This window comes from Amblyomma americanum, chromosome 2 (genome assembly GCF_052857255.1).
Source record: "Amblyomma americanum isolate KBUSLIRL-KWMA chromosome 2, ASM5285725v1, whole genome shotgun sequence".
Taxonomy (NCBI): Eukaryota; Metazoa; Arthropoda; class Arachnida; order Ixodida; family Ixodidae; genus Amblyomma; species Amblyomma americanum.
Genome location: NC_135498.1, coordinates 183,163,322 through 183,190,082, shown reverse-complemented (window position 1 = coordinate 183,190,082; position 26,761 = coordinate 183,163,322). Strand labels below are relative to the sequence as shown.

General features: G+C 45.7%; 1 protein-coding gene across 1 annotated transcript in view; it reads right to left on the bottom strand.

Moving 5' to 3' along the window:
• Window positions 1-25,010, bottom strand: part of LOC144122060 (3-alpha-hydroxysteroid sulfotransferase-like) — a 131,267-nt gene extending 106,257 nt beyond the window's left edge. The window contains exon 1 of the mRNA XM_077655576.1: window positions 23,922-25,010. The gene's annotated coding sequence lies outside the window, so the exon portion shown is untranslated. The remainder of the gene's footprint in view (window positions 1-23,921) is intronic.
• Window positions 25,011-26,761: the final 1,751 nt, after the last annotated feature.

The following is a 26,761-nucleotide window of genomic DNA, read 5'->3' as shown; positions in this document are numbered from 1 at the left end:
GTTCAATTTACCTCTTTTGTACCGAACGTCAAAAGAGTATTGCTGCAGTGCGAGGCTCCAGCGGAGCAGTCGGCCGTTTTTAGGGGACATACTCTGCAACCACGTGAGAGGACAATGATCCGTTTCAATGGTGAACCTGGAACCGGCGAGGTAGCATGCAAGTTTCTGCACAGCCCACACAAGACAGGCGCATTCCTTCTCCGAGGCGCTATATGCTTCTTCTCGTAACGTAAGCTTGCGGCTAGCGTAGAGCACCGGATGCTCTTCCTCCTCCTCGGCTCTTTGGCACAATACCACGCCCATGCCGCGGTCACTGGCATCGCACTGTACCACAAATGGCCTTGAATAGTCGGGTGCCTGCAGCACAGGTTGCCCCATTAGCGCCCTTTTCAAGGCTAAGAAAGCCTTTTCCTTTTTTTCGTCCCAGCGGAGGATCTGCGGCTCGGTTTTTCTGAGAGCATCAGTGAGAGGACTGGCAAGCTCTGAATAACGTGGGATATAGCGCTGGTAGTATCCGGCTACTCCCAAAAATGACCGCACATCCGTTTTAGTACGCGGCTGCGGGAAATTACTGATAGCTGTCACCTTCACCTCAGATGGTCGACGGTGGCCTCGCCCCACTATGTGACCCAAGTAGGTCACCTCTGCACGTCCAAGCTGGCATTTCTGAGCTTTCACTGTCAGACCCGCGTCGCGAAAACGTTCAAGAACCGTTCGCAGGTGCGTGATATGCTCGGACCACGATCCCGAAAACACCGCCACGTCATCTAAATAGGGCAGGGCAAAATCGTGCAATCCCCTCAAAACCTTATCCATCAGGGACGAGAAGCAGTAGGGAGCGTTCTTTAAGCCGAAGCTTAATACTTTAGGACGGAATGTCCCTACGGGCGAGATAAATGCCGCATATCTGCTTGCCTGTTCGGTAAGTGGCACCTGCCAATAGCCCCGAACGAGATCGAATGTAGAGATATACTGAGCGCTGCTAACTTTCTCAATTCTCTCCTCGATGTTGGGTATGGGGTAGGTCTGATCCTTGGTTATGAGGTTTAGCCTCCTATAATCAATACAAGGACGTGGTTCCTTGCCAGGGACTTCCACCAAAATGAGCGGCGAGGTGTAGTCACTCTCGCAAGCCTCAATGATGTCGAGGTCAAGCATTCTTTTAATTTCAGCCTCCATAATCTCCCTTTGCCGCGGCGATACCCGGTAAGCTTTCGAACGTACGGGCTGAGAGGAAGTAAGCTCGATGTCGTGAACTATCATCGTAGTTCTGCCTGGCTTGTCCGAGAACATGTCTTTGAATTCGCGCACGAGTTCTGTTAAATCTCTATTTTGATCAACACTGAGCTCAGTAGCCTCTACCATGGCCTTGATCGCTAGGTCAGTGCTGCCCTCGTTTTTCGGAGCGCCTAGTTCCGGGAAATCTAACGGCGTTTCTTCAGGAACATTCAGCGACATGTTTACTATCTTTTCTCTTTCTCGGTACGGTTTGAGCAGGTTGGTGTGGTATATCTGCTGTACCTTTCGCTTTCCAGGCATGTTTATTATATAGTTCGTGTCCGACAGTCTCTGAATGACTTTCGCTGGGCCCTCCCATTGAACTTCTAGTTTGTTTTTCTTCGAAGGCCTCAGTAGCATTACCTCGTCTCCGGCTTCAAAACAGCGTGATCTCGCCGTCCGGTCATAATAGTGCTTGGCCTTTACTTGCGCTTTACTCATCTCGCATCCCACCGCTGCCACCAGTTGTTGCGTTGTGTCTGCTCCGTTAGCGGACCCAACGGGTAGCGAAGAGCCGATCGTCAGAAGTCGGGCAGCAGGCACTCGGGCATCGCGTTTGACGACGATGCAGAGACGAGTCGAGCAAAAGAGAAAACTAACAGAGATTTATTTACATGGTGATCGAAGTGATTTCGGTCCCACAATGAGCACTGCGGCTCGTTTTAAAGGGTCCCGTCTCCCCAGGTCCCTAGTTGGGGAACTTGGTTTAATGAAAAGCGTCCAATCACTACCCTTTTGGGTCACGTGCACTTTCTTCGGGAACCACCCACCGAGACGTCCCCGACACACCCTCGCCACTTCCTGCAGCAGCGATGACAAACACGAAAGGCGACCCAGGTGGAAGGAGCGAAAACAAGGCACAAGTCGGAGCAGCACTTGCGAACAGAGTTCCGCACAATGGAAGAGGAGGCGTCTTCAGAACGGCTGGTACACAGGTGGTGGGGCTCGCTGTAAACAACAGCAGCCGCGTCCGCCGCCGGGCACGGGCCACCCAACAGGACATCCAGACACACTCTCGCCGCCTCCGGCAACTGGTTGTAATGGGCTTGGCCACTTAGCGCACGACCCTCTCGGCGCCGCTTTCCCGATGCACACAATTGAAAACATACGCGCGCCGGGAACCCGAGGAAGCAGCTTGGAGCAGTTTGGCCAGACCAGCGGATGTCCGTCCGAAACCCACTGTCCCAAGGCTCGGGATATTTCGAAACGTAACAGCGACAACTAAAACGAAAGTTAACATGAAGGCGAACCTGACGCCAAACTTTCCGATACCTTCCGCTCGACTGGCATCCGGGTTACCAGCTGCAATTCCACCTTCTCCTCGCTCTGAAGCAGCGGGAAGCAGAAGTGTCGAGGCTTTTTATTAGTGTTTTCTTTCATTACATTACATGCAAGGAGAACGTTAGCGTGGTGAAACTTGCGCCACCAGCCTTTATACCCATCCGAAATCCTGCTGTGTGATGCCATCTTTGCAACGAATTCAGAACGCTCTGACTTTGCCTTTTGCTTTGAATCCCTATGTCGGAACACAAAGGTTCAGTGTTTATTAATTATTTCAGTGCAGACAGTGACGTAGAGATCGATGGATACATCATACCCAAGGGAGCCATTGTGATGGCAAACTTTTGGGCCCTTAGCATGAGCGCTGATTTGTGGGAAAAACCTGAAGTGTTTTGGTCCTGATAGATTCATTGACCAAAACACCGGGAAGCTGAGACGAAGGCCTGAATACTACCTTCCCTTCTCCATAGGTAAGTCAAACAGTTCGCTCCTGCGTAGCGCCATTGGAAGGGAATGCCGGAGTAGCGACCTCTCTGTCACCGATATCAAGCACTTCTCATGCAAAAGAGTCCTACTTTTGTAATAATGCCTGCATTAGTTAATAATTTTTTATTAGAAGCTCATAATGGGGCGCCGAAGAATGGAGCCCGAAATTTTTAATATTTTATCCTCAGCTTTGTTGAAATCTTTCCAAAGGGCAGCGCCTTCTTCATGATGAGAGAGATGAAAATCGAGATCTGTTGCAAGAAGCTGTGACTTTATTGCATTCACGGCTGGAAATGCAAAAAAAACGGCAGAACTGCTATACGTACAACGGAGTAGAGACAATATGCGGAAAATTACAAAAGAGGTTTTAAGATTTTTGTAGATGTGCTCTACTGTGAAACAATATAAAATGATGCAACATTTTAGAGTCGAAAAATTTAGCGGTGGCGTCTTAGCTAGCATAAATGTAACCAGAATTGTATATGTATTGTAAAATATTCCTGAAAAAAGTAGCGTCATTTTTTTCCTAGCTCAACAGAAAGAACTATATCATAGTCGATAAGCCCTCTTACTCACAGCGTATCTTCCGTACGTTGTCTGTTACTCCTTTATATTTGTGTAATGTGTGCGGGCAGATATTTAAGTTTATTTTTACGTTTTCATAGTTCCCACAGCTTCCTCAGGCGTTCGCGAAATGCATTTCTTTTTCATACCGACTGCATGGAGGCTAAAAAAACAAATACTCGATCAAATTCAATTGTTTATTTTCTGGTCACATTTATAGACATCACACTCTTCTCGTGCCCGACCAAAATAGCTCAATCTGAAGCAAATAACAGAAGCCAAACTGTGACGGTACAGACGTTGTCAGCTGTGAAAGGGCGGTGATGCGATCTCTTATGGCCGAAACACAAAGCAATCAAGCAATGTCAAACGAACAAAGTGCTGCAATATCAAAAGCACCAGGTGGAGCCATCTAGCTTTGATATTATGCATCACAACACGCGCATCCGCATTCATTCGAGAACGTATAATTTGAAAGCACCTCATCCTTCTGCAAACCGCCGACACGAATCCCACGCCCATTTTTTCTACACTCAGCGAGAGCACTCGCGCTGTTTGCTGCGACCTACATTATATCACCACCATACCAAAGAATCGACGGGTTTACGTTAATGACATCTGACTTCTCCACATTTATTTTCGAAGACAACTTCTTCCGAGCAACATGATGCTCCGTGCCTTCTAAAGCGCTTCGCATTGTCTTAAACTTGCACGACGGCAAAGGCCTCGCAACACGCGAGTAACGTTGCTCCCTCTAGGAGGAGAGGGGCATCACACCTCTCTCCTGAATGTTCTTTGCTCCATTCCTTTCCTGTTTTTCCGATCCGAGAAATGCGAATGAGGCTTCCTCCCCGTGATATAGACATACTATACTGCTGATTTTTCTTTTCAAAAGACTTCAGAACACATGCACGAAATACAGCGACGTCTGAAGTGCCCGCATTCATGTAGTCTTACAAACTGAAGGTGATAATGTGAGTCCTAAACTAGTAAATGAAGCGCTTTGCGAAGTTTGTTTGCAAGAAGGCTTTAAAATTTCATGAGCCCAGCTAGCCGCTTGCTTGCTGTATCCTGCACAGTAATTGTTATGAGAGAGTAAGTGAAGAAAGTACCAGACACAGATATTGGTACCATTTGACCGAAACGACTGCAGTAACCTTCAAACTGCATCAGGAAGTAGATCGCACAGAAACAGAGTGTCCTTGTACCTGAAACCTTAAACGCTGCTAATGCGATGTAAGCCTGGTAGATACTTCAGCATTGTCGTATGATAACTGTTCCTAAGAGGGTTCGAAGTTTTTCTTAAGCCGCCTATTGTATTATTGGCCACATCTTATCAAGCATATAAATTAAGCTTCATTGTTTTTCTTTGCTACAAAAGATGACGACACAAGGCAGACGATTTATTCTGTGAGCTGAAAGACGTTACTGGCGACATGGAAACAGTTATGCTGTTATAGTAAATTTTGTTATCCTCTCGGTATGTTCATTATCACTTTGGAATAATTCTCACTCGCTTTTTTTTTTTTGCTCACAGGGAGGCGCATGTTCCCTGCAGACGGAGTGGCCCAAATGGAAACATTTCTCATCCTTACCAGCATCCTGTAAAGTTTTCGTGTATATCCTCTAGAAGGCATCAGCGTTGACCTAACCATGCGGTGTGGCACGTTCAATTACCCCAAGTCCCAGCTGATTGTGTTTCGCTCCCGTTAAACGCGTGTCTTATGGTCTGTGGTGGACAGCTGTAGATATATGTTGCATACAACTGCTTTCCAGTATGATTAGGATCTGAAATAGTAGCTGACACTTCAAAAGTGGGCACTCGCATGATCCAGGCATCTAGGAAGGTACGCTTTGCTAGCATTGAGCGCCTACAGCATGAGCGATAACCCGGGACGACACAGCTGGCGGTTGGTACGCGAAATGGGTTGGTAGTCGTCGAACCACAGTCATTCCGTTGCTCTGGTTCTTCGTACGCAGAAAATAACTCGCGAGACTAGCCAACAGACGAAAGCTTTGCCGGTAAGTACCATCAGATATAGCAAGTTCGGAAACTAAGATTGATTTTCTAGTGTGGTTTCCGCGAAGACGCTCTCGATGCTCGCTTCGTCATCCGCCGTTCAGTGAAGCTGGTAAATAAAATCCTGGTAGGAGTAGTGGAACAAGAAATGGTGCTTTGGCTAATGTCTTAAAGTGCCATATAATTTTTTTTTGGCGCTTTTGCGCTCTGTCTCTCAGAAAAACTACGCATTAACAGAGAGCTATGTTCATCATCGCTGCTAATGTACATTATGCTGTTTATTGTTCAGAACAAGGTAGTATCGCAGTTATACTTCCCTAATAGCACGAGGTGACTGCTTGTTGAAAAAGCTGCTTGCTAGCAACTCCCAAAACGTGTCGCTCTATCGCCAAATTTCGTCTCTTTGCGCGGGCGTACAAGTGGCAGCGGTAAAGGCGGCCGACACCGTCGTAGTCGCGTCGCGAGGAACGTCTGCTATGTGCGGTATCGATCTATGCCCCGGCGTCGAACCACAGATTTTGCTCTACCTCACGCTCTACGTCTTTAAAATAAAGAATGTAAAAGGTGAACACGCCTGTGGTCCCAGTGGCGAAAGAAAGAATGTGCCGCTGGCCAGAAATATCGAACCGAATGTTCAGCGATGCTGTCAAGGTAACAGGTGTGCAGTTTTCTGAATATCAAGGGCTCGAATCGACTAAGTACTGCACGATGCGACGCGATTAAATGGAACTTGAAAACAGCGAACAATGTGAGTGGGTAGCAAAGTTACGTATTCTAAGTGACCAGAATGGCGAGAATGCATGTTATCAATGGCCAATGACATTTTTCCGTATGTATGATGTCTGTGTTTCAGGTGCTTTAAAAAGAGAAGTTTACGCTTGTTTTTCTTGTACCGCTAGCTCTAATGGGCAGCCACGGAAGAAATGAACAGGGTGCTTGCCGTTTCACAAAGGAATTGCATAAGAGAATCAGAAATCAGCTTGAGTGTCCGGCTTTAGTCACTCTTCACATTAGTTTTCCTCTCGCCGAATAGAATATAACGAAACAAAAACATCAGTTACTGCAGTTCTGCTGAATAAGATTGCATAAATTATTAAATAACACTGTTGCCTAACCTGTGATACACTGATACTTTTGAGGTTATGTTTGATAAAGACCGCTGTAAGAGGAAAGGGCCTGTTTGAATTTTTACGTTTCAGAGAAACAGTCAGAATCCACACATTCAGTGCGAAAAAAATTGCTTCTTACAGTGGGGATGTTAAAACTTCTGCTGGCCATTATACCGCTGTGAAATGTTATATATTATCAAAAAGCTGAATGTATTGATCTGTTTGTTTCTGACGCCTTTAAAGATATTTGAAAAAGTTCATATGCTGTTAGGTTGGGCACATACTGTTATTTCTTGATTCGTTTGCCTTCAGCGCTTAGCAGAACGCACGTGCTTACTCATCACATGAGACGATATTCTAGGTCTCATGATTATGTCTTCTTTTCAATTTGAATTTTTTTACGTGATGGAAAATTGTGTCGACACAAATTATATGTGCTTAGATTTGCAAGAAATAGAACAGTGTTCGTAAAAATTATCACATATAAGAAGTGCCGAAGGACATCACTTTTCTGGTTCCCCAAATATGCTATGCTCCGGGCCGACCAGGTATACTATTTTAAATTACTACTATGAATTCATAAACACAAACTTTATCCTACGTCCCCAGGTAATTCATCTCGCTATTCAATCCGAAATCCTACACTTAGACTGCCAGCTATAAGAAGAAACTACGGGCAACAAACGGTAAACTTTCAAACAATTAAGATGTTGAACAGAACAGATTTCAATGTTGATTTCAACAAAGGATTTGCTGTTTTCAAAAAAGAATGCAAGAATGTTTTCGTTTCTGGCAGTATTTTCTTTGCTTTGTGAAGACATTGTGTGATTTCGTGTGCGTGTAGTTTCCTATCAAGAAGCAAATGTTCATTTTGTACAACATACTCTAATCACTGAAGTGCATTTGCATGTGTTTTTCATGTGATTTCATTTGTTTACTTTACTTTTCTGATCAGCAAATATTTGTTTGGCTCACAAGTGCAATGCTGCTTGCCGAATTATAGTAATTAAATTCCTGTGCTGAATTTGTATTGGGGGGGGGGGGGGGGCGAGGCCCCATCAGGCGTTGTTACGCCTTTAGCTTCGGCTCCCCCCCCCCCCCCCCCCTTAGCCTTGTTGTAAGAAACAAATAAAGGAAAATAAATCACAAGTTTATATCCCTGCAGAAAAATAAATACTTTTTGGAATCAGACATTTTATCGGTATATATGAGCAAACTTTTCTACGGGAAGAAGTGGAAAAGCATTTTTTGAATGTTCCAACTTCGCGGGAAAAATTTCGCAATGATTATAGAAAACAAAATGCACACACGAGTTACAGTATTTACAACAATGATAGAATACTGTGCAGCAAGAAAATGACGCTTATATTTTTAAACTTGTTTTTTGGTCCATTCTGCTCTTGTCAGACAATATTCACACTTCTCTGCCGGTGAGACTGTATTACTGCCAAAGCACTACAGACTGTAAAAACGCTAAACGCACACCGTATAATGCTTCTCTCGGTTAAACTACTCCCTTATTCGCAATGAAATTTGACACAGAGATGGAATATGCAGCCTTGTGCTTTCGATACAAAGTTTTCATGATATTCTTTCCTGATTTGATCCGAATAATAAATTCGCGTTGTCTACAGCACTGTCGATGCCCCGTAACAAGCAGCATTCGCATACTGCGTGTTTAGCGTTGCGACCAATCTGTACTTCACGTGGTTTGAACAAAATAATAAGTTCTGTGAAGCCTTGAGTATCCCGGGTTAGCTCTGGTTAGTTCTGAAAATCGGCAGCCAAAGAAAGCGTGACCTTGATTGTTATCATGGCCAGCCTGCAGAAACAAAATAAACATTGCCGCGACTGGCTTTCGTACGAGCAGCGGTCTACGAGGCTGGCCACTGCAAAGAGCATTGCTGCAGCCGATCACTCCTCGTGTTGTTGTTGCCTCAAAAGCGATGGCACAACTGCAATACACTCTCGCGTTATGCATTGCACATCGTCGTCTTCATCAGCTTACATCTACGGCGCGAACAGACCTGATCAGCTGAATCTCAGCTTGAGTCCAGTCTTGGCGGCAGATGTGCCGACGGCACAGCAAACTAAAACCATGAGCCAACGAAGGTAAACACAGGGTTTCGCACATTTACGTTAAAACACTACCAATTTGTTTATTACGCGTTGAAAGCATGTGAAATTCAAAAACCTCAAAAAATGGGCAAATTTGACTAGGATTTCAAGAATAAAGACGCCACCGATTTTATCTAAAGTTTTCTTGAAAAGGCTTAAATACCCGGTAAACCTAAACCAAAGAAGTGGTACTGCATTATAACTTAGTAAAGCATAACATTAAAGACCTAATACAGACCATATTTCATTCAGATACCATCATAAGACCTCTATTTCGCGTAATCTGACTTTTTCGCAGAGTCGCATCGCGCCCCAGATAGAAACTTGAAAAAAAAAACATTCACAAAAGACAAGGGACAAGAGAAGGAGTGTTCACGCCACAACGACTGGAATATCAACTGAGATTTATTTGCAAGTTTCCGGGTCGGTGCTCTCGCATTTCTCGAGGCAGGGAAAGGAACCACGTTTGCACAACGCAGCACGAGAACCGTTTCACCGCGTGTGTCGCCCAGGTCGTGTACAAGTTCCCCCTGACATGCGAGAGAGCATACATAGGCCAAACAGGCCGGTGTATTAATGGCCGGCTGCGTGAGCACCACTCCTCCCTGGGGTGTGATGACGGTGCCAACTTGCCTCGCCATTGGAATGAATGTGGGTGTTATCCACTGTTCAGCAATGCAATGACTCTTGGTAGAGGCAAGGGAACGCAAGAGCGAGAAATCTTGGAAGCATACCATATCTACTTGTCAGGCCATGACTGCATAAGCCCAACCTCGGTGCGCTTACTCGAGAAAGAATTCGCTTTTTTGGCCGGTCACGGTAGATGTGATATCTTGTCTGCCCTATGCGCTGTGATTTGTGATGGGGCTGTTGCGCATGCTCTCCTGGCGTTGCTGGGACTATGTTACGTCTAATAAATCTCAGTTGATAGCCCATTCGTTGTGGCGTGAACACTCCTTCTCTTGTCCTTTGTCTCTTGTGACTGTTTTTTTTTTCAAGTTACAATGTACCAACTGGCCCGCATTTCAACCCTTTCCGAGATAGAACTCGGGATCTGCCCGTGCTGAAGCAGCGCTCTCAGAAGAATGCACGAATAGTATTGAGATATTGAATTGAACCTTCCGCAAGCTTCCAGTTTCATTCGTTTATTAGAGTCACTATTGTGTTTTCATCACTTCGGCGTCACCTCATGACCGTAATGGGCGTTAAGAAAAGTACAACGCCGGTGTTCGAAATGTCGATGCCCTCTTTCGTTTGTTTATCGTTCCAACAAGTGCATTAACTGTGGCAGTAAGAGAAAATATTATGTAGTAAGTTTTTATTACCCGCATCTTTTGGTAGTTAGTAACTCTTTTCTGGTGTGCAAGATGCGCACTGAATGCTCTTCAAAAATTCATGGGCGACTGATCTTCTTCTACATGTCCGTTATTTGAAAGGAGCGATGGTTTTTCAGATTAGCTTTACGCAGATATGTGCGAACCACGGGGACGCAGCATCCGCGGCGACAAGTTGCTTGCTTCTGTGTGGCTCGCTGCGTTTTTCATTTTAGCATAAGCTTCACTCAAATTCGGAAGTTTATAAACTTCCGCTTTTGCACCTCGCATCGGAGCGAGAGAAATATAGCGAACGAGAATCGACGATCTAGCACCCAGAACCAGCTATGTATCTATAAATTCCGCCATTCCAATTTCAAACGTCATACTACAATTGTTGCCCTGTGACCGTACCACTTATTATTTGTCGCCACTTTTTTGCCACTTCAGCTCCAAGATAAAAAGCTAACGCCTCGTCTATTTTCAGACTATGTCAAGGAAAATACGGTTAATGAAGACTTGCTGCCTTACAGGCGCTTATTTTCTAATGTGAGAATGAGGGTAGTTATAGATGAGGGCTAGCTCTTTTCACTAAAATAATCTGCTACACATGTTCTATCCGTTTTCCAGATGCGAATTTTCACGCAGCTTATTCCTGGAACGCAAATTTATTTCACAAAACTCCTTTTCACAAGCCATAGCATACTCACTTAGCACAATATAAAACACTTCCACAGCAATGCTAGCAAGCTAAGCTGCCTTCAAAATACCAGTCGTTTTTTTGTCGCTAATGATCGACTACCCTCCACGTTAACTGTCGATAAATCGTGCTTGTTTTCAATTGCCACGTGTTTGATCATGGCGGTAATTGTTAATGCTTTGGATCCATGTCTAAGCACCTTTCACATAGAATAATCTTCTGGGTTCCTTTACCAAGTCTCGGCTGGACTTTGAAACAGTCTTTCTTCCCATGCATGTACCGACGACACATCCCACGCCATCAGTGATGCTACCGCGAAGAAGAAAAAGCTTCTTAATATAAGCACGTTCGGTCGCAGTCTTAAGAAAAGCTTGCCACCCTTCTGCACAGTCGCGCCAATAGGAGGGCTGGGGACTTTCCTTATACAGCGGCTCACCGTGGTCTGGTGGCGTACACGCTACCCTAGAACGTACAGGTCTCATAGAACAAGAATGCGCATAGGACTTGCTCTTAGACTGTGAGCGAATGAAGCCCTCCGCGCAGCCTCCGCAGATGAGGTCCTCGCATAGCCCGTCGCGCAGCCAGCGGGCCTGCATATTCGACAGGCGAAAATGAAGGTGTCAGTAGGCAGTCGGGTCCAGTCTTCCATATTACCTTTTGCAGCTGCTGGAAGTAATGATCCAAGGTGCAGCTGCTGCTGCCACCACTCATGACTGTTCATTGTTGATTTTCAAGACGACAAAGTCAAGAGGACAGAACACATAGAAAGACGACCGGATGTGTTGCATCCGGTTTGTTTTGGCACGTGCATAATCAGCACATAACAAAAAACAAGTAGATTAACCGCCAGTTCTCTAAAGGTTATGACGGTTCCGCGACGATTTCGGGAGCTTTCACCATTCATGAGCTTGGCCTGAGTCCACGTGTCAATGAGAACCAAAGGCCACGCCCCGGGAGTGGTAACTTTAGGCGCGTACCCGCTGTTGTTGAGCCACTGTCAACATGCTTGCCGCCTACAGTAAAGCCGGGCTGTCGGGTGCCAACAATCTTGACCATTGAAATATGACATGACCAGCGAACGTGATCGCAGATGAACCTCACAACCGCTGTCGAAAACACACAAAGCGTCCACTGTCCCTGGTTTCTTCTCTGGACTGCAATGACATAATTATGGCGCACGTCGGCCGGATTCGAGGAGGATGTGAATCCGCTTATCCTAATCCTCCAAGATCCCGACGGGTCGTCCCTTATATCCTTGGACATGAGGCTGGTGTGTTCAAGTTTGAATGTGTGCTGGGCGTACGAACCTTAAGGCGAGAAAGCGCTGCTACCCATTCTACTGCGCACACCAAGATCGTTGAATGGGCATAGTGTTAACCTGCCTTTCGAGTGCCCTAAGCAAATCATGCTCGCACTAATTGACCACAGTTTCTAGAGGCAGATTAATCGACTAAAGTCCAGCAGCTATGCAGCTCATATTCTTTGTGCTGTGGCTGAAGGAATCCTCAAAAAGCAAAAGGATGACCGCGATAAGAAGGCTGAAGAAGCAAAAAGCGAAAGGAAAAACATGGTAGCCTTGGCATACATATATTGTACAATAATAATAATAATAATTGGTTTTTGGGGAAAGAAAATGGCGCAGTATCTGTCTCATATATCGTTTGACACCTGAACCGCGCCGTAAGGGATGGGATAAAGGAGGGAATGAAAGAAGAAAGGAAGAAGAGGTGCCGTAGTGGAGGGCTCCGGAATAATTTCGACCACCTGGGGATCTTTAACGTGCACTGACATCGCACCGCACACGGGCGCTTTAGCGTTTTTCCTCCATAAAAACGCAACCGCCGCGGTCGGGTTCGAACCCGGAAACTCCGGATCAGTAGTCGAGCGCCCTAACCACTGAACCACCGCGGCGGGTTATTGTACAACTCGTGATTCTCCTTTCCAGCCTGTGCGCGTTCTTGCATCACAACATGTTATTTTGCAATGCTAATAATTTTGAAAACAAAAGCAAGTCCTGGACTTGACGAAATATTGCCCCAAAATCTTACAGGGTTAATGTAAAAGTTATCCATTTAGCACCCTATTAACTGGGAAGTATTTGGAGGCTTACGAACTAATCAGAGAACCGAAATTGCGTTGTCAGGCACGACATGCCAACAGGTAAGGTATGTTCATTGTATAGAGGGTATCGTCTACAAGGTAATATTGTGATGCGGCTGCTTCTGCTTTGGCCAGAACCGACGATGTGTATGAAAAATGCATGAATCTTCATGTTCCAAACAAAAGCTACTAGTTTTGGCCGATCAGCCAGTACTGAAAAGGTACTAGAAGATCCTCAAGCTGGGTCTGAAATTCAGTGCCCCGCAAACCATCAAAAAGAAGAGAAGCTGCCTCTTGGAAGGACCATCAGCCGTCAAGCCCGCAGAGCAGAGCTATACCTAGATGCGCTTTTCAACGTGTTAATGCTCTGAAGAGAACCTAGAGCGGGTCTCTTAAAAGGTTGAGTTTTGTGCCTTTGGCCAACTTGACGTCAGAGAAACTGTGTGCAGTTTTTTCAGAAAAAGAAAGGTATTTTGTTACTCTGCCGGAAAAACTCATACGCGAAAAGGCAAAGAATGCCATCACAAAAAATTTGAGCTTGTGCGCATTGGCTTGTGAGCATTGCGGATAGACAAAAGTGCGAAGCCTTGCGGAAGGCCGGGAAATGAATTTTGTGGGCTATCATGCATTTGTTAAGTATGCGGAAGGAAGCTGTCTGGAAGTATTGTTTTCTGCAAAAAGCCGCAAACCCGATAATTCTTTGTGATGTATCGTTACTGAGGTTGCCACCTGGCAGCATGCAGTTCCAACTTTATCTCTAAGGAACTTATCTAGACTTGCCATTCATGATCCGTTTCTTGTGTCAAATTTTTGGCAGTTGTTGAATATTTAAATCATCTCAACACAGGTTTGTGCAGTATGTCTAGTATCGATCAGCAGTACAAGTTTTATTCACTTCCGCGTGATAGGCTTCTCCCTTATCTTAGAAGATGTATACAAGAAGATAATGATGAACAGGCATTCATTTCAAATGAGAGGTATCTGTTGGTTCTTGTTTGGAACTTTTTTCTTTCTTATCTTAAGTGCATTTTTTTAATTGGAGGGCCGACTACGTATTCAAAATACGGGGCTGTGCATCAGCTCGAAAGTGGATACGGTACTAACTAATATCTTCTTGTGCCATGTGGACAAGGCTATTAAAAGTAATTTAAGCGACGGTGCCACACAGGTCTGGTGATTTGTGGACGATTATCGTGGTCGAGAGCGCAGGCTTACTGGAATGTAATTTTTGTGGGCAACATTGACTTCATGAGATAGGTAGATGACATTTCAAAAGCTCTTAATGGTAGCGACTAAGGCTTGAAATTTACCTTGTAAGCCGTGGACAGAGATCAGCTGTAGTTCTTAGATATAGAAATGGATATAAAACGCGATTATGTTTTTTGGTTTTTGCTACAGCGGTTGGAAAAGCCCTTGTTCAGTTACCATTCAACGCATTTGAAGATAGCAAAATGTGTCACAGCTGTGTTGTGTGTGTGATCAGAAATTTCAAACTATGAGTGCACACCGTTGATAATGGTTACAAACAGCAGATCCAGAGAGTAAGATCAGCGGTTTTTCCGCATGATGTTATAATACTCGAATTAAACAAAATCCTTAATAAGTTTAATTAATATCGTAAGTTTGAACCACCGGCTTCTTCCAGTAGGAAGAGAAGAAGTTTGCAGCAATACGGTACACTGATAAGTTGTCCACCGGCTAAAGCGCGTACGCATTAGGTATGAAGGTAGAATTCTTCTTTTTGGCTTCATATAAACTAAAATAATTTTGCGCTATTTTTGACACAAGAGCCTAGAATAAAAACAAAAAGCAAGAAAAAGTAAAAAATTACAAAGTGAAGCATGAGTTGCAGCTAGCAAAATGAGCTGAAGGTATTGTCTACGATGTCCGTTTTCCTTGCGGCAACAACTATTTAGAGCAAACAAGGAGACAAACACACGACTACGACAACACAACACATGCTTAAAACGTGTTCCTTTCAAAGTGGCCTTGCATTAGAGATTGTTGCCATAACAATTCCAGTTCCACAAACAAAAACGCATTCACTCATCTTTTTAATAAAAGTGGAGTTCTGTATAGGCTTTCAGAATGCAAACAGTTGAGAGAAATATATCAGGCGTATCATATTCACAAGAACAGCGACACGTGCGTGAGCACTTATTCTGTTCTTATATATGACTATAAAATTCTGCACCTGGATTCCTATCGGAAACGCATGCTTTATCTTGTTAGGGAAGTACATCTGCTCCTGGTTGCAGATTGAGTGTACATTATCTCTGTCTCTTACAGTAAACCTTCGGTTGTCAGTAGCGCCTGCCATTCCTTCTTCGCACCTTGTCGCAGCGCTGTGTTTGTATCGTCAGATATAACGCAAGAACGAAGCGGCTTTTCTCTGTCGAGACCCCCTCGAGATCCAGCCAATGGCGTCTGCCGATTCTCATAAGCCTGCTGGTGCTACAGTCCAAAGAGTGACACATGGAAGACGATAGTCCCCTCACTCCCATGGTCGGACATTGTCCCCACCCTACATTTTTACGCTAGCAGGGTGATGAGAATCGGCCGAAGCCGTTGGATGGAAGGGGGTCCTTTTTCGGGTAAAAGCCGTTTCGTTCTTGAGTTTTATCTGACTGTAGTCCACCTCGCCTCCTAAGCTTGCTGTCTTCAGTTTTCCATGTGCGAGCTGGGGTACCTTCTGCGTACCGCGGCTGCGTAGGTGTGGCGTGGCAACGGGAAGCGCGGTGCTGCCGGCGATGGTGAGTGGGAAAGGCGGTTCGGCACATATTCCTCTCGACACATGTATACGTCGATCTCCCGTGGTCGCTGGCCAGGTGTCGTCACGGAGCGTCGAAAAAACCACAACGCCTTGTACGCCTGTACAGGCAGTGGCAAAGGATGTGGCCGCCTTCACCATAGTGAAAGCAGAATGGTCGGGGGTCCTCCATACCTCTGGTTTGCTTGGTGCGGATTCATGAAGCATGGCAGGGCGGGTTGCCGACTTAAGTCACTGGAGTGGAACATAAAGGTAATTAGGCATACCTATGGGGCCCCTTTCTCTGCCTACCGCGAGGCTATGACCATTGGTTCTTAGTTCAAAGCCGGTATCTGAAGAAAGCCCAACGCCTGCTGTACTTCCTCAGGCATAGTATTTTCAGTGCTGCGACTTGAGGTTGTGCTGATTACTTCACGCATAACTTACCACAAGTTACAATTGCTGCTACGTGGCTCCGGGTGGACTGCGCAGTCCTGAGTTAGAAATTCGTATTGGCGGGTCCGAGCGTCCACGGCCTTTTTGATAGTGCTTGTTTCCGTGGAGAAGTCCGTGACTTGCTTTTTGACGCCTCACATCAAAAATTAAGCTTTCTTTTTTCAGTCATTTCAGGGTCTCCAGGGTGAACAATATAGTCATTGCTTCGACGTACGCTGTCACCTTTTCGCTCGAGTGCAGGATCCTAGTCCGTAGCTCTAGCTGAGCCCTTTCCTTCCGCAACAGGCTTGAAAGTCTTTTGAAGCTCCATAAGCATCGTCCCAGTTGTTGAAATGTTCTACCTGCCCCTACTGTTCCAACTTGTTATTGCATCTTCACCTAGGATCCCTCTGAAATTAAGAGACGTTCGGGTATTCTGGAGGATAATCCTACATGACGTTGTCGGCAGGGCCATCGTCGATGTTCAGCCTTCCTTCCGTGTTCAAGTACGGTCCGGTGAAACCACCGTTAAGATTGGAGCTGTTCAAGACGTCGCCTGCTTTGCAGGTCACCTTCTTGATAACTTTGGCGATGTCCGCTACTTGGCGAGAGTTTGTGGCGCTTCGGCGACTCACAAGGGAGAAGGGAGACAATAACACCCGTTAGCACCTCCGCCAGATGTTACGTAGTGCTGACGGCAGTCCAGCAGTCAATAAGACATCTGAATGGCCTTCCAACAGGAACTGTTCATAGGGAGCCCCTGCGCCCACAAAAAACTGGATCAATTGGCAGCTGTGATTGCAACGAGCGTGCTCGGCGGTCGTCGACCAGAATCTCCGCCCCTTTCGACCCTGCACAATTTGAAGCCGGCAAGGAGCCTTCGAGATAAGGAACTAAAAACCACTACCACAATAAGGTACAGTTTAAAGCTGTTGATCGGAGTCGTTATCAATCATGATAAGTCTGGTTGCCTTTCGCGTAATAAAACAAAAAATGATAAAGCCGCTTTTCAAAGGCTTTGAGCATAAGAAAACAGGAAGTACAAATATTCGCGGCAGTAGATGGGTGCCTAAGTCGTTCTGAAGCTGATTTTTAGCTGCTGATAGAATCCAAGTATTTTGGTGCGTTTTCTCTACATTCAAATATTTAGCGAGTCTCATGTTGATGGCGCCATGATGGTGCCCGCCGAAGCAGTGGGTGTATAATATGAAATCTGCATGTTTCAAACGTATATTCTCGCAAGGCCGTACTTTTCCAATGTGGTTTATAGATAAGATTTTTTCAGCTGCCTAAAATCTGATTTCGCGACGCATGCGTCTCCAAAGCACGTGCGCGTACTCCAAAATGGTGGCAAGGTACGTGGTGCTGTTATCGCTTGAAGTTCAAGGTCACTCACCCCTGCAGGGCACCTCTGCTTATCGGCTCTGGTTAGCAGGTGACGACATGGCAAATGCTGCCGATGCCGACAAGGCAAATAGAACCCAAAGTTTATTGTTTATTGGGGTTTAACGTCCCAAAGCGACTCAGGCTATGAGGGACGCCGTAGTGAAGGACTCCGGAAGTTTCAACCACCTGGGGTTCTTTAACGTGCACTGACATCGCACAGCCCACGGGCCTCTAGAATTTCACCTCCATCGAAATTCGACCGCCGCGGCTGGGATAGAACCCGCGTCTTTCGGGCCAGCAGCCGAGCGCCATAGCCACTGAGCCACCGCGGCGGCTTAGAATCCAAAGTGCCACTAATAGCTAGTGTATATGTAATGCAGGCTCCTCAATTGTGCATGCAGTGTAACAAGAGACTTTTCGGTTCTGTCGCTGTTGAAAGAGGAATTAAATGTCTCCTTTAATGCCAGAGGGCAAAGCGGCAGAAAAGACACATTACAAGTCGTATCCATTCAACGAAAGAGCTGTTGAGAAGTAGGAAAAAAAAGGGATCTTGGCGTTGTGCCCCTCTGCGCTATCGCATTGTCGTAGGTGACAGCGAGCGATTGCAGTGTTTTCACGGAAATGGAGACACATTTTTGTCTTAGAAAAAGACATTTTCGTTCGGGCTGTAAGAAACGCACACGATATATAAGCGCGAATGACGCCCAAATGCCGGAGACTTCTATGAAAAAGAAATAAATGCCGCCGGATGCTTTGAAACATAAAAATTGAGAATCTGTACATTTCTGAGGGCAAAGAACCTTGCCCCAGCCCGTGCACCAGAATAAGCATGACCCCTAGTGCATGCGTGTGCTTGCAACGGCTGAGTGCAGCTTTTATTTGCAAGCGTGTGCTTGTGCTTCAGGCACGTACTCAGAAATTGAGTTGGCTTTCTTGGGATCTACTCAGCCTAGCTTAGGTCAGAGGTTTGTGTAGTGTGTGCAATTTTTTTGTAGCGATAGCTACATTACGGTAGCATTTCGAGCCGTCAGCGTGGCGGCGCCGCCACACCGTTTCTGCGCCGCCACGCTGTCACGTGGTTTGTTCACGTGGTGCGAGCAGCTGCCGGCGGCGTGGCGCCGGGGCTGATCACGTGGTTCGTCAAGTGGTTGGTCACGTGACCAGCCATGTGGTGCGGAGAAGCTGCTCCTGCTGGCGACGCGGCGCGTCGGCGAAAGCGAGCTGAGCTGCCGCAGCTGTGCGCATGCGCCGTGCGAAGTGGGACGAAGATGAAGAAGGAACACCCAGCGAAATGGAGCGGCGAAAGACTGACTTTGCAATTCAACTGAACAAGTTCCACTCGGCCAGCTGTAGCTATCTTGCCACTTAAGGTGTAAGTATAGCTAAGCCACCGCCATTTTTTTCTCTTCTGTCAGTGCACCTCCACTACCATTTTACTCACAGTGCGGTTGACATGCTCACCGAATTCTTTACACAGGCTGCGCCTTTCTTTCGTCATGACCTCTTCCCCTGTTCGAGCCAGTATCTTTCCATGTCACTTGGGGTCAGGTTTAAAGTTTTTTTACTAACGCACACAGTAATAATGAATACAGTAAAATCAGTACAGAAGGAGGTCCCGTAGTACACGACTGTCGGCGGGACCTCCGACTATTTAAAAAAATCAAATAATTAAGGTCGCTTTTATGTGCACTTTGCATTAAACACATGTTTGGTGGCGTCCTCTCAGTTGTCCTTGATTAACAGAGCTAACATCTTATTCTTTGCATTTGCATTTCAGTTGTGATCAAGACGAAAAACGCTACTGGTCAATATAAGGGAATATAGAAACCTGACGCCATGAGGAACATGGATAAAAAATTGCACACTGCTTATCTCGGTTATTCACGGGATATCGTGTCTGAATTATTTTAACACAGCTGTCAGATTTTCCAAGTCACGTTGATGACGTATTGTCAACCACAGAGTGCGAAACCAGAATGGATGATCCAGAAACTCAACAGGTGATGATTTTCCTGGCTGCAGCATTTTCAGCCAGACGTTCTTCTGAGTTTCACTCTCAGTAAGCCGCCATCGCATCCAAGCGCATCTGCCGTTCTTCATCGGCTTCTTGCTGACGTCGTTTCTGCACATACTCTCTTTATGTACTTCCAATTCTTTCTGTCTGTGAGCCACGACATCGGCCTTCGTTGATTCCCGCTGCCGCTGTCGTGTTGCCCGTTGTTGTTCCCGTCGTCGTACACGACGATACTCTTCGACGATACTAAAAGAACTGAAACAAGTGAACGCGAAACCAAATCTCCACCATTCTGCAGTACGTGCCAACACAATGATACATAGTTTATAAATCTCTTTCGTGCAGTACCGATCGGTGCCAGAGGATTTGGTGCATAAGGCTATTGCGCTAATCGGGATAAACTGACACCGACAATACTATTTCCGCCATTTCTGCTCTTACGATTTCGTCTTTCCTGATATCTAATGTCTCATCTTAAGGTTCCGAAGGTGCGCAACTCTTGTGCTTCTCCTGGGCTCGTGCTCGTTTTTGCTAATGGAGCGTCGTCAGGCATAAACAGCTACAGCTATGATCAGAGCGCATTTCAAGCTCATGGTACCCATTTAAAGCCATCAATAAATGCGTGCAGGGAAGCAATCTATGACTGTTGGCTTCCTTCGCCGCATATTTTCTTAATAGGTGAGCGGCACCGGGCTGAACCTTGGACTGCTAAAGTTACTGCGGCAAGGGCCAGTTTCGCGATATCATTCGTTTATACGGCCGTTCGCCGGACTGCAAATATATGCACCTAAAAAATGAACACCGCATTTCTCGCGTGGCCAGCGAGGAAGGAATGACCGGCCGACAACGCAACCGTAATACAAGTGCCCTTGTTCTGAATAATGGATGGATCGATGGAACGTAGGAACGTCCCCTTTGAAATGGGATGGTGGCGGTTTCCACTATGGTGGGATTTTTTTTCTTTATTTTTGCTTAGTTGTGTTATATGTTGCTATTAAAATTCGTCATTTCTTTAGATACGCCTTGTTACACTTCTAACCTTATGTCACCTCTATGCCTCTGTGTCACCAATCTTCCAATCGCTTTTGCTAATTTCCACCACAGATTTATTTACGTGACCATTCTTATTTCTAAACCCCAGGGCGTCAGCAAGAGTGAGTGTGCCTGCATCGACATCGGGATGGATGCCGTCACGTTTGGGTATGAGGTGTTCAATTGTTTCTACAGATTAACCATACACATCACATATGTCATCTTCGTTAAATTTGTTTTTGTAGCTTCGCGTTTTCAGAAACCTTGACCTAGCTTCAACGAGTAGCGTACTGCCTCTTGAGTTGTCATAGCACGCTTCCTTTCTGACCTGCCTTTTCTAGTATCGATATAGATCTACACTATGCTTATTTTCTATTAAATTAATCCAATTTTTACCTTCCGCGTTTCTGACCGGCCGTTTAATGCTCTTTCATTCTCCGTCTTCATGTCCGGGATACTTACTGGTTAGTTTCCTAGTTCTTCTCCGCCATTCTGAGTCAACGCTCTTTTTGCATAGGTATTTATATACCTTAGCTGCGCACGTGTTATCATCGTGCTTCGAACGATGCCCAGCCCATATCCACCTGCACTGCCTCGTTTGTGATTTTCCCGTGGGTACCTAGTGCTAATCTTCCAACAGCTCCCTCACATTTACTTCTAATCTCGACTGAACTTCTGGCCTTAGGCACAGAACCGCTATCCCGAAAATAAGCCCCGGCACCATTAGTCCTTTCCATATATCATTAAGTACTTCATGCCTGTTGTACCTCCCCAATGCCCTGTGTTTCATTATCCCGGCATCTCTTTGCCCTTTTGCCCTAAGAGACTCTTCGTGCTTTTCCGTGTACATCTGCACTTCGTTTACACATACGCCGAGATACTTGTATTCGGCCACTGGGGGTACATCGTGGACTTGCAAGGTAAGAAATTGATCAGTTGTTACGTTAAAAATCATCACACCTGACTTAATTGCGCTAAAAATGAAAACTTATGTGTCTCCTTCGTCTCCATAGCAATTAACCAGAGCTTGCAAATCTTCCTGGCTCTCTGCTAACAGTGCAATATTGTCCGCATACATTAAACCAGGTAGTCGTTGGCCAGCGACCTTTCTGCCTTATCTGTACGACAGTTTATAACCTAAATTACTTGCCTGGAGCCTTCCTTCCATATTTGTGATATAAAGCATCAACAGCAGCAGTAACAGAGGACAACCTTGCCTTAATTCGTTGTGTACCTCGATAGTGTTTGTACTTTTATTCCCTTCCCTTTTAATTGCAACTTTATTTTCTCGGTATATTGCTTGCAGAATACCAATTACCTCACGACCGATAACTGCATCGTTTAATTTGTGCCACAGGAGTTCGCAGTTCACGTTGTAGTATGCACCGCTTATGTACACGAAGGCTGAATACAGGGGTCTGTTTACCGCCTTAGCCATATCGGTGAATTGGGTAAGCATGAAAAGGCTCTCATCTAAGCGCCTACCCTTCTTAACCCGTTTTGAAGTTCTCCGAGTGTTCTATTACTTTCTACCCATGATTGCATTTTTAAATTCACCGCCTGCATCGCCAGCCTGTATATAACAGATAATATTGTAATCGGTCGGAAGGATATTATGGTCATCTTATCTCCATTCCATTTATAAATCCCATTCATTTTACCCTATCTCCAGCTGTGCGGAATTTACTTATTTGTCATGATTGTCTCCATAGCTTTTAAAAACGTTTCCTTGTGTCTTGGGCTAAGTTCATTAATCGGGTTGATTGGAATTTCGTCTAACCCGGCGGATGTGCATTCCCGAAGGGTGCGAAGGATGCACGCCTGGCGGCGAATCCACACGCAGAGCGGAGGCTAAGCAGAGATACATGCTGGAAAGTATGCACTGCCCGCCCACACGAGGATTCTTCTGGATTTGATGTTCGTCCACATACATCAAATAGAGTATTGATAGTTTTGTCGGAAATCATACCAGTGACGCCACTTGGCGAGCTGAGGGCCCGCTATTTCCTTGTTGTTTTTAAAATTACTATTCGTAGAAAAGTTATCAAATCGGCTGTGGGTACGCCCGCTTGTAATGCGCTCATATGGTGAAATGACTGCATGCTGTTCATATCTTATCAACTACAGAAGTAGAACAGAATCATGTACTTACACGTACACATGGCGTATCCGCATTTAGCCTGTCCTTTAACTTAACACGGGTCATTTCGATAAGTCCAAAATTTTAAGAATTGATCTGGAGCGCCCTTTAAGCACCTTTATTCATTCTTGCGCAGAGTTTAGTTCTAGGTTATTTCAATTATGTGATATAGGCGGAAGTAAAAATGGAGTAAGCTACTCACAGTAAGGAAAAAGCAGAAACAAAATTAATGACTGATTTCACGGATATGTCCAAAGATTGCCCTCTCAACTGATGATGGCAGTGTATCGACCTTTGCGAAATGGTACTGCTTGCCGATATGTCGCAGAAAACTGATGCGCTGAACCTTCCTTGTGTACCATTCCTCAGAAATCAATTTTGTACGTTTTCCTTGATACCTTAAAATTAACTGCAAAAAAATGATTCGCAGCTGACCTGCAGGCACTAAACCACGAAACAGCTGTCCAGTGGAGTTCGGCTGGACGAAGTCCATCCACGAGAAAGTCAACATATGTATTATTTTTTCGTCTGTTCTATAGCATATGATTGAGGGCCGCATAATTTTGCACAGCAGCTACTTTTGATGAGACGCATACCTTCTTAAAGTTGTATTTTGTGTCCAATGTGTCATAGTGTTGCTTGTGTGAAATAAGCACTCATTGGATAACCAACATTATTATTTGTCACTCTTGTAACGTCCATATTCTTGCTGTTGAGTACTTTTTTAGACGCCTGTACCAATCAGCTGGCAGGAGCTTTATTCTCTATGTGCCTCCTGCATATGATGTCCTGTTTGTTGTCCTTGCGTCTGCAGAAAAGTTCTAACATTCATTCCCACCATCACTTGCTGTTGCAACATGCTATGCACTGAATAATAATCCACACAGGCTCAGTCAGCAGTGAGCTAGTGGAGAAGGCTATCGGGAATTCCTTTTAGTATATAAGCACGCTGTCATAACAAGGAACTAATGTTTTATTCACACAGTGATAGAGTCATATTGTACATAATGATGCACCTGCATCCGAAATACTTTTATGAATATTTTTTTTTGCACTATTCTCACTTTTTTAGTTTACGCCTCATTAAGGTTTAGTAAGGCAAAAGCAGCAGGTGTTGCAATTGTAGCGCCCTCTCTTGGGTGGCGCCGGGATCCCGGATAGCGTGCGCCACCCGGCGAAGAAAATAAAGAGGGCACCTGGACGTGGCTCGTGCCGCCACGGCTGGCAGTTCTGTTCTGGTGGTCTTGTTCCTTCGCTCCTCAGGCATTAAGCCTACATTGGTGACCTAGGACGAGCGATGGCCGATCCCGCAGCATCCACGGAACAGGACTCACGTCCGCAGGACGTCTCGTCACTGCAGGTTCGCCTCCCACCTTTCTGGCTCCAGAACACACGAGTTTGGTTCCACCAGATCGAGGCGCAATTTTGCCTTTTCCGCATAAGCTCGGAGACGACGCGCTACTACCATGTCGCCTCGAGCCTTCCTTCTGACGTTGCCGGTGAGCTCTCCAACGTTCTCTCCGCCCCTATTGGCGCTACACCATATCAGCACCTGAAAACCAAGGTGCTGGAGAGATTTATGCCGTCGGAACGCACCCGCTTCGAGCAGCTCCTTACCGAGGAAGACCTTGGCGACCGGCGCCCTTCCCAGCTTATGCGCTGTGTGCGACAGCTTCTCGGGGAGGCGATATCCCCTACCATTCAGCGTTGCTTCGAGAGCTTTTCCTCCAACGCCTTCCCCAGCCCATCCGCATCGTCCTTGCGGCGACCGGTGACGTCACACTCGACCGCCTGGCTGAGCTCGCCGATAACGTTCCTGAGGCGACCTCCCCGTCCTTCACTGCTGTTTTGCCGCCTACAGGCCCGGCGATTTCGCGCCTTGAGGCTCGTCTCGATGAGCTTGCCGCCTCAGTCGCCGCACTTCACCACACCCCGAAAACCGCCACTCTCCTACAGAACGGCCGTGAAGAGACCGTCAGCTTAGACCGCTTTAAGCCGGCTTACGTTGAGACCGCACTGGAAAATCTCGCATCGCCGCCTGACCTAGTGCTTCACTGCCATCGCCGGCCCTCCGTCCGTTTCGACTTCCAGTCTAGGCAGGGGTGGGGGGGTGGGGGGGGGGGGGCTGTAGCGCCCTCTCTAGGGTAGCGCCCGGAACCCGGTTAGCGCGCGCCACCAGGCGAAGAAAATAGACGGCACCTTGCCGTGGCTCGTGTAGCCACGGCTCGCAGTTCTGTTCTGGTGTCAGTTCGCAGCGGTGGTCTTGTTGCTTCGCTGCTGAGGCGTTAAGCCTACTCAATCTTCGATTTCTGAAGAACAGTAAAATGGTAGGATCAGGGAAGAACATGATATGGGAGCCGTGCGGCATAACACAAAGCATGTAATGTGGCTTGCTCTACGAATGAGCTTACATTGAATGCACAACTTAACCATAGACATTGCCCAGGCCATTAACCTAGATATCGGCTCCTATGTACCCGCATAGTCTGCGCTGCCACTGGAGGCTGCGCTTCATGCCTTATGCCTTCATTTCGAGTCGACGCACACATCAATATTTTTAAATTTTCAATTTTTGCAGCAGTGTCCTGCCCAAGCTACGACATGATTATAATGAGCTTGCACTGAGAAAGAAGTTTGTTGTTTTTCTATTAGTAAGCATGATCATATAGACTCCATACACAGAAATAGAATATTTTTATTATGCAGTACTTCATGTAGTTTTCACTTCAAACAGCTATGCCGAACACATCATCGCCCTCTCCTAGATTTTGGCACGGAAGGAAGAGTGCCATTCAGTGTCAGAGATGACATCCGCATCAAACATGATAAATAAATGACATTAGTGTTCACGCTAAGTGCGAAATGGCATTTATTGTTAAAAAATGACACCACCGTCTAATGGCACTCGCCTATCTCAACCAATCATTGATACTCTAAATCAATCACACGTATTCACTTGTAAAACATTTTCGCTCATATTCAAGCCCGGTGATCGAAATGTATATAGATCTCTTCCAGCAGCAACCACATAACACTGATATACATTCACGTACAGCAGAACCTTAATATAATGAATTTTAGATTATCTATACAAAAACATTGTTAATGTGAACTTTTCCGATTTAGAGAGTACAAAGAGCAACCAGTTTGAAAGAAGTATGCTAAACAACTAAATGAGATATGAAATGCTGGTGGCAGTGAAGGCCTATAGGCGTTCATAAAGAGGCATGAAGCTTCCTTAACAGCTATAATCATTCTGAAGTTATGAAACGAAACCAAGTTCATTAGATACAATGCATGGTGGACATGAGGTTCCAGAAAATATTTACCTGATAAATTGGCAATTATACTGATGGCGTTTCACTGTGTGCTGCACTGATTTAACTCTCACGTGGAGTGTCGCTCTAGTGTGCAATATCTAGTCGAGTGTAGTTCTATTTTAAGGGATACTGGTAAACTGTCATTTACGTTCTCACAGAAGCTGCCAAAATGCAAATGCGCTCCACAATATTCTTATTCTACTAGTTATTTCACACTTGTGATCGGGATCTGCGGTCACTACCTGCCCTAAGTAGATGTATTCGCTTACCGCATGCAGCACTTCCCTGCTGATTGGATACTTCAGTTCCTTTCCGAGACTGTTGAAGGTTACTTCGTTTTTCTGCAGTACTAATTTTTAAACCGGCAGTACTTCTCTGCCTGCCGAACTCAGTGATCATGTTTTGGAGTTCACATCGTGTGTGACTTAGCAAGGCAATTTCACGAGCGAACCGGGGAGTACTAATGTATTCTCTATTAACTCATATCCCCAACTTCTCCTAATCGAGGCCTCCGAACACTTCCCGTAAAAAAGGCAGTCAATAGCATTGGCGAGATTGTGTCTCTCTGCCCGGCACCCTTCCTTATCGGAATTTTATTGCTGTCTTGACGGACGAGTATGGTAGCTGTGCAGTTGCTATGGGCATCTTTCAGTATTTTTACATAAGGATCTTCCATACCTTCATTCCGCAATGCCTGCATGACGGTTAAAGTTTAA